This window comes from Rhagoletis zephyria, unplaced genomic scaffold (assembly GCF_001687245.7).
Source record: "Rhagoletis zephyria isolate East Lansing unplaced genomic scaffold, Rhagoletis_zephyria_1.1 Rzeph_scaffold_00124, whole genome shotgun sequence".
Classification (NCBI taxonomy): Eukaryota; Metazoa; Arthropoda; class Insecta; order Diptera; family Tephritidae; genus Rhagoletis; species Rhagoletis zephyria.
Window position 1 is genome coordinate 339,329 of NW_016157208.1, and position 14,571 is coordinate 353,899.

The window sequence follows — 14,571 nt, forward strand, 5'->3', positions numbered from 1 at the left end:
AATACTTGCTAATACAGTAAAAACACTTTACAATACTTGTTAAAGCAATAACAACGCTTTACTACTTGTTAACACAATTAAACTTATAGCTTGCTTATTCGCAACTCGATTCTCCGCTCACTTTACTTGTAGCTTGCTGACTTGTAACTCGTAACTAACTCACCTCGCGGTGGCGGCGCCCTTATATACCTGCGCTGGCACTTATGGCAACTCTAGAACATTCTGAAGTTTATCGCTTATTCTCTTTCTCTCGCTGTTCGCAGTGTTCATCCAACTTGACGTTTCTCTTTGTGGAGCATTCTACGTCATTCTTCGAACATTCTGCCTATTTCTCGTTGTTCGCTTTGTGTTGCCGTAGTATTCGCCACAATACATATGTATAAAAACGGCAACACTGCAAGGTTCATACAACTCTGTTCGCAATGTTGCCATTTCGCCAAAAATTTTACTTTGCGCACTGGTATTTACCAATTTCTTGCTCCACTACTACCACCAAAGTTTTATACAAAATGCCACTTATCACGTGTATTGTGTGTGATATACTTAACTTGCAATGTTCATGTGCATATAAAGTACTTTTAATATATATCTATTAATCAAATAATTAATATATTTATGGCATCAAACTCAGTATCGACATAACTCGTGTCAGTGTACCTCGCTTCAAATGAAAGTGTTTTTATGCAACAAGAGAAATGAATCGATCGAACACGCTTTCAAACAGAGTTCATCCCCAAGCAACCCTGTTAATACATGTGTCAATTTTTGAAAATAATAAACATGGAAAAATAATAATTAAAAACTCAAAAAGCCATGAAAAAAGGATTTTAGCTATTGATTACATTAATTGCATGAAACAACCGTGTGGACAAATCCCATGTTTATATGCACTCTTAACACGATTCAACAACTCTTAACTCACATTCAAAATGTGATTTATGGTGGCACCGTTAAAAGTTTCAATTTGATTTAAGAATAAGTTTACATATGTGTGTTCAAATAACATGGTATGACTTAGAACGAATTGAAGCGTCATATCAACATGGTAACTGTGAGTTAATACGTAAAAATTTATGGTGACGTGCCATAATGTCAATGGAATTAATGTCGTTGACTTAAATACACAATTGAAAAGTATTTTCGATATATATATATATATATATTATACGTCTTCGACTCCATGCATACAACAGGGAGTCGGTAACGTCGATAACTATGTTTAACCGCAGATTAGTGTTAACCAGACATTGAGTAACCGGCCCTAAGGCTGTATGCGAGCTGACCTAAATTTTAGTACCTAAACTAACACACAACCTAAGTTTTAGTACCTAAAACAACGTCACAACAGACGGCCAATCTATTCGCCACTCGACTCACACACCTGCTCTCTGAGAGCACTCTTCAACAATCCGACGTACGCGAGCAGTGGAACCACATTTCCCGATCATTAAGTACCGCCGCCGAAGAAGTAGTTGGATTTCAGCGAGCCCGAAAGAACAACTGGTACGATGAGGAATGTCAAGAAGCCGCAGAGAAAAAAGATGCCGCCTACAGGGCCACGCTGCGATCGGGCGCAACGCGAGCCATGTGGGACCGTTATAGGGAACTGAAGAAGGAAGCGAGACGTATTTGCCGCAATAAGAAGAGAGAGGCCGAAATACGTGAGTGCGAAGAGCTTGAGATGCTGGCCGACAGGAAGAACGCCCGAAAATTCTACCAGAGGGTTAGGCGACTTACGGAAGGTTTCAAGACCGGGGCGAACTCCTGTAAGAACAACAATGGCGACCTAGTGACCGATGTCCAGAATATACTTAAATTGTGGAGGGAACACTTTTATAACCTACTGAATGGTAGCAGCGCTGAAAGTAGTGAGGAAGACGAACCCGAGTCCCCAGTCGATGATGATGGAGTAGCTGTCCCACCGCCTGACTATGACGAGGTACGAATAGCGATTACGCGGCTGAAAAACAACAAAGCTGCTGGAGCTGACGGCCTGCCAGCCGAGCTATTCAAGTACGGCGGCGAGGAGCTGATGAGGTGCATGCATCAGCTCGTATGCAGAATATGGTCAGATGAACGCATGCCCGACGACTGGAATTTAAGTGTGCTCTGCCCAATCCACAAGAAAGGCGACCCCGCCATACGCGCCAACTACCGCGGAATTAGCCTTCTAAGCATAGGTTACAAGGTCTTATCGAGCGTATTGTGCGAAAGACTGAAGCCCACCGTCAACGAGCTGATTGGACCTTATCAGTGTGGCTTTAGGCCTGGAAAATCCACCATAGATCAGGTATTCACAATACGCCAAATCTTGGAAAAGACCCGCGAGAATAGGATCGACACACACCATCTATTTGTCGATTTCAAAGCCGCTTTCGACAGCACGAAGAGAAGTTGCCTTTATGCCGCGATGTCTGAATTTGGTATCCCCGCGAAACTAATACGGCTGTGTAAAATGACGTTGAGCAATACCACCAGCTCCGTCAGAATAGGGAAGGACCTCTCCGAGCCGTTTGATACCAAACGAGGTTTCAGACAAGGGGACTCCCTTTCGTGTGATTTCTTTAATCTTATGTTGGAGAAGATAATAAGAGCCGCAGAACTGAACCGCTCAGGCACAATACTTTATAAGAGCGTACAATTGCTGGCGTATGCCGACGACATCGATATTATCGGTAAAAACAAGGGCTACGTCTGTTCTGCCTTCTCGGGATTGGATAGAGAAGCAAAGCGAATGGGTCTGGTGGTGAACGAGGACAAAACGAAGTATCTCCTGTCATCACACAAACAGTCAGATCATACGCATCTTGGCACCCACGTCACTGTTGAGTTACAATTTCGAGAAAGTAGAGAATTTCGTTTACTTGGGAACCAGCATTANCTACTTTGGGCTGAGTAGGCAATTGAGAAGTAAAGTCCTCTCTCGTCGTACAAAGATCACACTCTATAAGTCACTCATCATGCCTGTGCTGGTGTATGGCGCGGAAGCATGGACAATGAAAGCATCTGATGAGGCGGCTCTTGGAGTTTTCGAGAGAAAGATTCTGCGAAAGATTTACGGACCTTTACGCGTTGGTGATGGCGAATATCGCAGACGATTTAACGATGAGCTGTATGAGCTTTACAACGATATAGACATAGTGCAGCGAATTAAAATTCAGCGGCTCCGCTGGCTTGGCCATGTCGTTCGGATGGACAGAAACGCTCCTGCTCTGAAAATATTCAACGCGGGCCGCGATGCTGGGAACAGAGGAAGAGGAAGGCCTCCTCTGCGTTGGAAAGACCAGGTGGAGAAGGACTTGGCTTCACTTGGCATTTTCAATTGGCGTCAGTTAGCACAGAAGAGAAATGACTGGCGTGCTGTTTTGGACTCGGCCAAAATCGCTTAGGCGGTTACAGCGTCAAATAAGAAGAAGAAACTAATATTCCACTGGAAATTTCCAACACTGCTGCAATTTAGAAAAACAACTGCTAAAACTGTGCGAGTTCATTTGACAACCTAAATTGTTTGGGTATAAGTGAGAAATTGAGCCCGTTGAGCTAGAAAAAAAAAGAAAAAAGTGGACATGGTTCGCCTTCTTCCATTGATTGTAATGGTATAAAAAATGTTTGGAGCAAATTAATAGGGACGGTGCTAGGGGGTGGTAAAACTACAATTTTCACTATTTTCAAATGCTTATAAAAAAGAAAACGAGATAATATCTTTTTGAATCAAAATGTATGTTTTTCTTAAAAAAATTGGTAATTGACTTTATTAAAAGATAGGTTTTTTCCAAATTTTCACTCCTTTCTTTAATATTGTTTTATTCTGATGCACACATCTTACAATTGATTAATTATTTATTTAAGAAAAGCATACATTTTGATATGAAAAGACATCATCTCTTTTTTCTGGAAATAAGTATATATATTTTTTTATAGGTGTACATACTTAATGAAAGGTATTTCAATTACCTTTCCATCAATATCCACGTTTTGAAAATCGCTTTAATAAGTTTTGAAAAATAAGCTTTTGAAAAAATGTAAACTTCCACTTTTACCACCCCCTTACACCGCCCCTTTTAATTTGCAGCTAAACAAAACTCATACCACCAAAATCAAGTATAAGGGGCGAGCCACACATATTTTTTCTCTTTTCTAGCCCATTCTTATTCTTTACTTTTACCAAAATCAAAGATATTTATGTTGACACTTTTCTGAATATTTTCTTTTCTGTGCCATAGAAAAAATAAAAATTACTTAAAACCTCTAAAAAAACTCATTTAGGGGATTCCCTTAAACTCGTAAAGTCTTAAACTGTATAAAACTCGTAAGTTTACGAGGCTTTTATGGGAACGCTCCCTATGTGAAAAGGTGTAAATAGGTGCGTAAAGTGACTGTTTGACAGATCAATCAGGATTTTGTGAAGCAATTTTTGTTTCGTAGTATTTTCCATAACATCCCGCCGTCTTGTCTCTATCACTCTTGGCTAAAATACTCTCTGTGCAGTTAGTGGATGAAGCTCATTCATTTCATTCGCGTATTATTTATTTCATTTATTTTTATTATTTTATCATACATTTTAGTATATAAATTTCGGCCCCTCGGTAACACTGAAGTTTACGAGGTCGTTTGCGCATCAAATTTGCCTCGTAATTTTACGAGGGGTCCGTAAATTGAGCTCCACACAGATTTTGACAGTTCTTTTATGAGGCTCGTAAATTAACGAGCTTTACAAGGTTCGCGAGGCTTTTACGAGTTTAAGGATATACCCTTATTGTTCGCTTAACGCGCGCCCTTTCATATTTCACAGTTCAATTCAGATTGAACAGTGTGCTCGGAGAAAATCAAAATTGTTCTATATTTAGGGCCGGTTGTTCAATGTCTGGTTATCACTACTTGCCGGTTAAACATCATTATCGTCGATTTCGACATCATGCATATAACATGTGATCGATAAAGCAGTCGTTGTATCTAACCGGAGCTTCTACCTCCGATTTGTGCTAATCAGACATTGAACAACCGGCCCTTAGGTAGCAATTTACACAAACTCGCACACAGCCCAATTAACAAAATTTATTTTTATAGCATTACATCAATTATTTCCAAAGTGTCTTAGGGTCATGCATATAACACGGTTTCTGTAACGTCGATAACTATGTTTATCCGGGGATTAGTGTCAACCAGGCTTTGAGCAACTGGCCCTTAAGCTTGAAACACATTGTAAACGATGGGCTACGGAGCTGTCAAATTACTTTAACACGTACTCTTATATAGATAATTATTTTGGTGACGACACGGCAACACTGCGACTAGCCAAAATATAGCCGTGGCCAGATTGGATCTATTTCTATTTTTCTAGCGACAGATAAGATTCTTCCTCTTCTTTTATGTCAAATTCAAACAAATTCATGATGTCGCTGCCGCGTTCAAAAAAACATTTCGCCGTTGACAACGCGTTTAGATTATGTAGATAAAACCTTAGGGCCGGTTGTTCAATAACTGGTTATCACTGCTTGCCGGTTAACATCATTATCGACGGTTTCAACATCATGTATATAACATGTGATCGATAAAGCAGTCGTTGTATCTAACCGGAGCTTCTACCTCCGATTTTTGCTTATCACACATTGAACAACCGGCCCTTAATGTCGTGTAATTCAGCTATTGATGAAATCCTAAAAAGCGCCAAACGTCTGAAAAGCTTGCTGTGGAGTTGTACTCTTACAGGTATATTCTGCACATTACCGAAAATTTTCAAACCGGAAAATTTTATTACCCAAAAATGTTACCAGTTCTTGTCACCGCGATTCTAGGTATGTTGGTAATGCAGTTAAAAGGTTACTATGCCCGACAACTCCGCATATCTTTGTGAAATCATTCCCATAGCGCGCTCTTAGTTCGCTGCTGTAATTGTAAATGCAATACAAATCCACCGTTTCCTTCAAAATATGTAAAATCAAACAATTTTACTATAATAAAGCCCTTAATGAGTGTTTTTTAAATTCCTTTCTACTTTGTTTTCCTTGATATTTTCGCGAAATATTTACAAGAACCTGCAATTTTTAAAATATAGACAGCACAACAATTCTAGACATCATTTTTCAGTAATATCTCTTCTTTTCTTTTCTTTAAATGTATTTTGTGCATGAACACAGAGACTTTTTACAAGTTCGTCATATTTTATAGTTAAAACGCTCATATTTATTGAATCTTTTTGGAATTATGTTAATAATTTCGACAGATTTTATGCCAAAGTGTCTTTTATGCAATTTTAATGCAAATATTAACTTTTCCACTAATTCTTCCCCATAAAATGTAAACAAACAATGCGTGCACAACGATTAGCAAACGACAGTGCCGTACTTATCCGTTTCTGCATCTTCTACGATTTGCCGATAACTAGCCGATAACAAGTGTGCAAATCTCCTTTGAAATGTATGTGCTCGGCTCAAAATTTCAGGGCGAGACGATAGCGGAACTATAATTGGACGACAAGTGTGCAGATAGCCTTAAGCTAAAATTAGTCGAGAACGCAGAACGTATACTTAGGGCCGGTTTCTCTATCTCCGGTTAAAGGCACCGTTATGCATACTTGGCATGGCTTGAGAGCTGTCACATAAGAAATCTGTTAAATGAGCCTCGCGTGTAATCGGTTATCGAACGCACAGCACTACATACGTAGAAGTCTGTTGGTTTTTGATTTCTACGTAAAAATGGTATAGCAGTGCATGCAATGCCAAGTATGCATAACAGAGCCTTNGGCATGGCTTGAGAGCTGTCACATAAGAAATCTGTTAAATGAGCCTCGCGTGTAATCGGTTATCGAACGCACAGCACTACATACGTAGAAGTCTGTTGGTTTTTGATTTCTACGTAAAAATGGTATAGCAGTGCATGCAATGCCAAGTATGCATAACGGAGCCTTTAGTGTTAACCAGAGATGAAGAAACCGACCCTGTTGTATGCACGGAGTCGAAGACGTCGATAACGATGTTTAACCACAGATTAGTGTTAACCGGACATTGAGTAACCGGCCCTTAAACGCAGTCTGTATACGCAGAATTTTGTCGATTACTGGAGCCCTTAGGGCCGGTTATTCATTGTCTGGTTATCACTACTTGCCGGTTAAACATCATTATCGACGTTTTCGACATCACGCATATAACATGTGATCGATAAAGCAGTCGTTATATTTAACCGGACCTTAGTGTTTGCTTACTACACTGTTGCCACTCATCAATGCCTTTTCATAAACTTACCCTTTCAACTACAATTTTTCGTGCTATAATAGATTTTAGCTAAATATAAACTACTTAGTTTTCAACAAAAACCTTATTCAATAGTAAATTTCAAATATTTTAAACATATTTTGAGTAGGAACTTATATCTTTTTTACCATCTGTAAAACTGACGAAGTGGCAACCATCTAAAGAAGGAGAAATCAGCTGACACGGAAAAATCTAAATTCCGCAGATTTCTGCGCTACGGGCTACAACTACAGAAAAATTCTGCGGTTTCATTTACATGGCGCTTTGGTAAGACAGATCGTGTCAGATGACTCGGGTTTACGTACCGGTTGGTTTACGTTCTTTACTAATTTCAGCTTTACGCGTTGGACATAGCACCTCAAAATCGTTGTACAAATATGCAAACAGTACCCGAACGTTGCTTTTTTGCAAATTAACACAAAATTCGATTTTTTCTAGAAAGCTTTGACTATATCCTAATGAAGCATTTTTGCTGCATTTAAAATGCAACATTTAGCACTTTCGAACATAAGTTTACAAAGAGCGTTCATGCTATCGCATTTAGCAAATATACATTTACGCGAGATCTAAATCGTATGCTTTTGACAAAGAGCCGTGTTCCAGTCGCTTATTCAAATTCGTATCTACTGAAAAGGAAAAAATAAATTTTAAACCAAATATTCAATACAAAAACTTGAATTGTTTTAACCATAACCAAAAATTTGTTTGTATATATATTCATTTGTCGGTGCTGTCAATTAAAATTTCTTCACTTAATTAGGAAACAAAACAAATAGAGTTGATCCAGATTTCTATCAGCATCACATCGACTAATAAATGAAATCTCGATCGGCGATCACTGAAACACAGCTAGCCACTGTACACGCGAAAAAGCATTTTAGATTCTTAATGCAAAAATGGAGTTGCATTTAGTTGCATTTATGTGAGTAATTGGTAGTATTGCACTTTAGCGAAAGCAGGTCAAAATGGACGAAAAAAGTTCGACAGTGGTATCAATCGACGCGTGTCAACGCCAATAATAACAATCCGAGACCGGAAATTAACATTTTTAATTCATTAAAGAGTTATTTGCAAAAAACACTTGTAGCGAAAGTAGGCCAATATTGATGAAAAAAATTCAAGAGGGGTATCAATCGACGCGTTTTAATGCGAACAACAATAATCCGAGACGGAAAATTAACATTTTTTATTCCTTAAAGAGTTGTTTGCAAAAAGCACTTTTACTTTCCGCACCAGTGTTGGCAAAATGTTAATCTGATTAACGATTAAAAATTAATGATTAAAATGTTAATCGCGATTAACGACTAAAATTGATTAATCGTAATCTTCCGTACGATTAATGATTACATTTTTTTAATCGTTAATCGGCGGTTGTGATTAAGGTTAAATAATTTTAATCATTAATCGTTAACCCAATTAAAATAAAAATCTGATTAAGGGCCGGTTACTTAATGTCTGGTTAACACTTATCTCTGGTTAAACATAGTTATCGACGTTAACGACTCCCTCTTATATGCATGGAGTCGAAGTCGTCAATAACGATGTTTAACCGCAGATTAGTGTTAACCAGACATTGAGTAACCGGCCCTAAGTGGTCTAGTTTGTCCGAATTTGAAACCAAACACGGGTTATAGTTATTTCATTTGTGTTTCACACTTATGGTGATTTCGTTTCTACCAAACAATTTGCCTTTTGATTGCCAGCAAGGCAAGGGTGAGAAAATTGTGTGTTCGTTTCTTAAAGTGTCGCACTTTTGTAAGGCAAAAAAGGCACATTCTCTGCCCTGTAAAGTTTTGTCAGGGGAGATGGTTGCCCTGAAAATTTGATGGTTGTTTAAAACGACAATATTATGCAATGCGTGAGCTAGATAAGGACAAGAAGGCAAAAACATGCCTTTCTACAGGGTTTAGTGTAACATCAAACACATTTTACACAGGGGCAGGGCAACATTTTTTGGAGAAACGAAATCACCATTCAAAAAAAACGCATAATATATAAAAAAAAATAATAATTATTATTATTAGTAATACATAAATNGCGAAAGTAGGCCAATATTGATGAAAAAAATTCAAGAGGGGTATCAATCGACGCGTTTTAATGCGAACAACAATAATCCGAGACGGAAAATTAACATTTTTTATTCCTTAAAGAGTTGTTTGCAAAAAGCACTTTTACTTTCCGCACCAGTGTTGGCAAAATGTTAATCTGATTAACGATTAAAAATTAATGATTAAAATGTTAATCGCGATTAACGACTAAAATTGATTAATCGTAATCTTCCGTACGATTAATGATTACATTTTTTTAATCGTTAATCGGCGGTTGTGATTAAGGTTAAATAATTTTAATCATTAATCGTTAACCCAATTAAAATAAAAATCTGATTAAGGGCCGGTTACTTAATGTCTGGTTAACACTTATCTCTGGTTAAACATAGTTATCGACGTTAACGACTCCCTCTTATATGCATGGAGTCGAAGTCGTCAATAACGATGTTTAACCGCAGATTAGTGTTAACCAGACATTGAGTAACCGGCCCTAAGTGGTCTAGTTTGTCCGAATTTGAAACCAAACACGGGTTATAGTTATTTCATTTGTGTTTCACACTTATGGTGATTTCGTTTCTACCAAACAATTTGCCTTTTGATTGCCAGCAAGGCAAGGGTGAGAAAATTGTGTGTTCGTTTCTTAAAGTGTCGCACTTTTGTAAGGCAAAAAAGGCACATTCTCTGCCCTGTAAAGTTTTGTCAGGGGAGATGGTTGCCCTGAAAATTTGATGGTTGTTTAAAACGACAATATTATGCAATGCGTGAGCTAGATAAGGACAAGAAGGCAAAAACATGCCTTTCTACAGGGTTTAGTGTAACATCAAACACATTTTACACAGGGGCAGGGCAACATTTTTTGGAGAAACGAAATCACCATTCAAAAAAAACGCATAATATATAAAAAAAAATAATAATTATTATTATTAGTAATACATAAATAGGGAACTTTGTGCAGAGGGATATTAAAACCTAGTTTGCTTAGCGTCTGTTAAAATAGATCTTAATGAAAATGCACACCAAATTGCTTAGATTTATGAGGAAAACCGACTTTGCCATACCCGATTAACTGGCCTTGTGTGCACAGTAAAATTCTAGCATAAATTTATTAATCACAAAACCTACTCAATCAAATTAACAGTTAATGATTAAAAATTAATTTTTTAATCGCGGTTAAGATTAACTGTTTAATCAGATTAAAATTAATCATGATCAACTGGAATCGGATTGAATTTAATCGAATTAACCAATTGATTAAAAAAATCAATCGATTAACGTCAACACTGTTATGATAAATTTCACCCAAATGAATGGAATAAATGAACTGAATTTAACACGTATTTATTAGTTTTTATACATTTGTGATGTTTTAAGTGTACACTTTCGCGAAATTCTGTATTTAATAGCAATATTCCGATGGTGAAAAGCCGCACAACAATCTTGTGGAGTTAATATAAATAACATGGAAGAAAACTGGTGCAGCCACTCTATTAATACAATTTGTATTTCAACTTTAAAAACACCCAAATAATGCACAAGAAATATACTTTAGTGATAAGGGGATTTATGTTCCTTTTCTTCGCACGCAGAAAGGAGAATTCTACGTAGTGAGGGATATAATCTCTAAGCGCGGCCGAAGGCCGCCTACGCAGAAAGGTGTTCTCTGCAAAAGGTGTTCTGCCCCTTTTCTTTGGCAACACAGAAAGGAGAATTCTCTGTTGTGAGGGTTATAATGCCTAAGCGCGGCTGAAGGCCGCCTACGCAGAAAAGTGTTCTCTGCAAAAGGTGTTCTGCCCCTTTTCTTTGGCAACACAGAAAAAAGAATTCTACGTTGTGAGGGTTATAATCCCTAAGCGCGGCCGAGTGCCGCCTACGAAAACAGGAGTTGGATGCACAAAAACTTTTTTAATAAAGTGGCAGCAGCAATTTAGATCCATTTTATTTTTAATAGAGTGACAACACTAGTATTCCTCCATGTAATGTATATTAGGAGTGTTCGCTATGCAACTGCCAGTAAGAATTAGCCAGTAACAAAATTCAGAGAATAAGGTACCTTACTCTCCCAAAGAGAAAAACTTATTAAGTTTTGCGCGAACAGGAATTAGCAAACATTTGCAAGCTTCACTGCCAGCTGGCGTCCACGGTTGCATTTCGAGCATAATAATTTTTTTTAATTATTTCGGGTAGAAACCAAAACAGGACCTATACTTATATTTCTTCTTATTCTAACTTTCTTCAACATACGCTTCAATTTCTTTAAGGAAGTCACTGTCGGATTTTCTACATCGTCAGTGGTGTCGAGTGCGTACCGATTTCGAATACAGCTTTTTCAGCCGAGTACCTTTTAAATGTTTGGAATTAATTAAATTAATTGAATAAACGAATATTTACATACTTCTTTCATTAGTAAATCGCAAAGGGATTGCTCATTTTTAAATTTAACGAACTCGTCGATTCAAATTAATGTTGACAAAAATGCAACCGCGTGCCACAATCCTGCTTGAAAATTCTTACCGGCAAAAATTTTCCCAGCACGAATTTGCTACTTCCCCAAATTGTGCTCTCTCCTTGCAAGTTTTACTGGGTTTTTGGCTAAACGAACACGATTTGGTATCAATTGGTACCAACTTGTACAAATTTTTTGCATAGCGAACACTCCTGTTAACTACGCAAGATTGTTGTGCGGATTTTCACCAACGGAATATTGCTAGGGATACAAATTTTGAGCAGTAACATCGATACGTCGATGTTTGGATGCATCGGAGAAAATAACATCGAGGCTAAAATACGTCGCTAGAAAAACAGCGATATATCGACGTTTTGCAATTTGTTAACTTCTAGTTAAATTTAAAGCAATATTGAATACTTTAATAATTATGAATGTATTTTCCTGTAGAATTAAAATGCATACCATCGTGACGTCGTTCGGGCCTAAAGATCCTTGGCCTGATCTTGTTGAAATTCTAAAGGGTGTTTTTGGTTCTGTTTCAACGGCTAGGTTATTAGCATTCAGAATGAATCCAACGATTTCATTGAGCTTGTGGCCGTTTCTTATGAAAAATGTTGGGGACAAGCAACAATAATTTACAAAGGTAAGAAGTTATAGCTGCTATTTGGGAGATCACCACATCTACTAATCAGAATTATTCAATCGCGGTCACTGAGATGTGGTGATCTCCGAAATAGCAGCTATAACTTCTGCCTTTTGTAAATTATTGCTAATTTTCAATAACATTTTTCATAAGAAACGGCCTCAAGCTCAATAAAATTTTTGAATATAATTGATATAAGACCATAAATAACATAAAAAATCTAAATGGATAATAAATTTAAGGTCAGTCAAACATACTGAAAGAAAGTCGGGGAGTCTCCTTAAAGTCGATGTTTAAAACATCGGTAAAACTTCCATCTATGTTAGTAAATTGTAAACATCGATGGCAAACAACGAAAATTTAGCCGATATTGTCGATGTTTCAAAAACATCGATGCATCGTTTGCATCCCTAAATATTGCTATTAAATACAGAATTACACGAAAGTGTATACTTAAAACATCACAAATGTATAAAAAACGGTAATTCTCTAGTGTAGGGTAACAACCCCTAAAAATGGTCCGGAAAAGTCGGGAGGGGTGCCAAACGACGCGTTTCGGCCCCCTAATAACAATCCGGTTGGGGGGAGATAATATTATTTACCATTTAAAAGTTATGAACAAAAAACTTTTGTTAAATTTCGTTGTTTTCTATGGGCAATTACACCGACAAAGATTCACTAAATCACGTGTTCTCACTTTTTAAACACTATTAAAATATATAATTTAACTTATTTGTTAAAGAAACACATAGTTTTATCAACCTAAGATAGATTATTTTGCTATTAAAAAGAAGTTGACAATCTTTGCCAGCTGAAACGCGAGATTCCAAAATAGCTATAGTGCTGCCACTGTATTAGTATTTCGTAATAATTCACTTTTCCTTATAAGGTGTGTGCACTCTTCAATGCTTTTCGGTATCTTCTTTCGTTTAATATATATATATAAATAATGAAAATTTTTTTTTAAAAATCGCGCGATTTTTTATTACAAATTTTCGCCTGCGGCGCTTTTCCCATAAAAATCAATACTTCGATAATAATACTTCGGCTGCGGCGCTTTTTTCATAAAAATCAATACTTCGATAAATAATGAAAATTTTTAATAAAAAATCCACCTGCGGCCGTTTTTCCATAAAAATCAATACTTTGATAAATAATAAAAATTTTTAATAAAAAATCGCGCGATTTTTTATTACAAATTTTCGCCTGCGGCGCTTTTCCCATAAAAATCAATACTTCGATAATAATACTTCGGCTGCGGCGCTTTTTTCATAAAAATCAATACTTCGATAAATAATGAAAATTTTTAATAAAAAATCCACCTGCGGCCGTTTTTCCATAAAAATCAATACTTTGATAAATAATAAAAATTTTTAATAAAAAATCGCGCGATTTTTTATTACAAATTTTCGCCTGCGGCGGTTTTTCCATAAAAATCAATACTTCGATAAATAATGCGGCGCTTTTTCCATAAAAATCAGTACTTCGATAAATAATGAAAATTTTTAATAAAAAATCGCACTTTTGGCACTCCATGACGCTTACTTTTAATTACAGCTAAAATAACTGTAAACCATAAAAGTAGCGCTGCCATGGTATAGCGAAATTTGCTATTATATTTTGGTTAGAATATCTTATTTAGGTGAAAGTAAAAAAAGAAGAAGAAGAAGTGTATAGTGTAAACTGAGTATAATAGCGCAAATGAAATGTGAAATAAAGTGGCTGTTGACGCCGTTCCTACAGGGACACATTTCACTTGCTCCTACAGGGCATGGCGCTAATCTGATAACAAAAGGGATACACCGCTAGTTATGCGTATTGATATTCTATATGTACATATGTATGTATATGATGCATTTTGCACTTAATGTGTTTGGTATACAAGAATTCTCAATCTCTTTGAAATTTACTTTGAACATCATTATGTATGTATGTAAATTTATTTTCATTCCCGTTGCAAATAGCGTGAAGTTCCAACTATGTAAATAGCATATATAAGGGCCGAAAATTAAAACGGCTCAAGTTCGCTTGTAAGCCCACGTGAAGTAACAAATATTTTTTAAAGTCCTCGATTGAAATTATTGGAAAATAAACTGCATATTCTAAACGCAAAACTTGAGTTCTTTAGAATTTGTTCAGAGTCGTGGGTGAACTCGTTAAAGTCGTACTTTAACAAATCTACAA

General features: G+C 36.8%; 1 long non-coding RNA gene across 1 annotated transcript in view; it reads right to left on the reverse strand.

Annotated features, from left to right (window-relative positions):
• Window positions 1-4,371: 4,371 nt before the first annotated feature.
• The window catches only part of LOC108379781 (uncharacterized), a 15,973-nt gene continuing 5,773 nt past the window's right edge, over window positions 4,372-14,571 (reverse strand). The window contains exons 2-3 of the long non-coding RNA XR_001849511.1: window positions 10,381-10,389; window positions 4,372-4,476 (exon numbers count right to left, since the gene is read on the reverse strand). This is a non-coding gene — a long non-coding RNA (uncharacterized LOC108379781). The remainder of the gene's footprint in view (window positions 4,477-10,380; window positions 10,390-14,571) is intronic.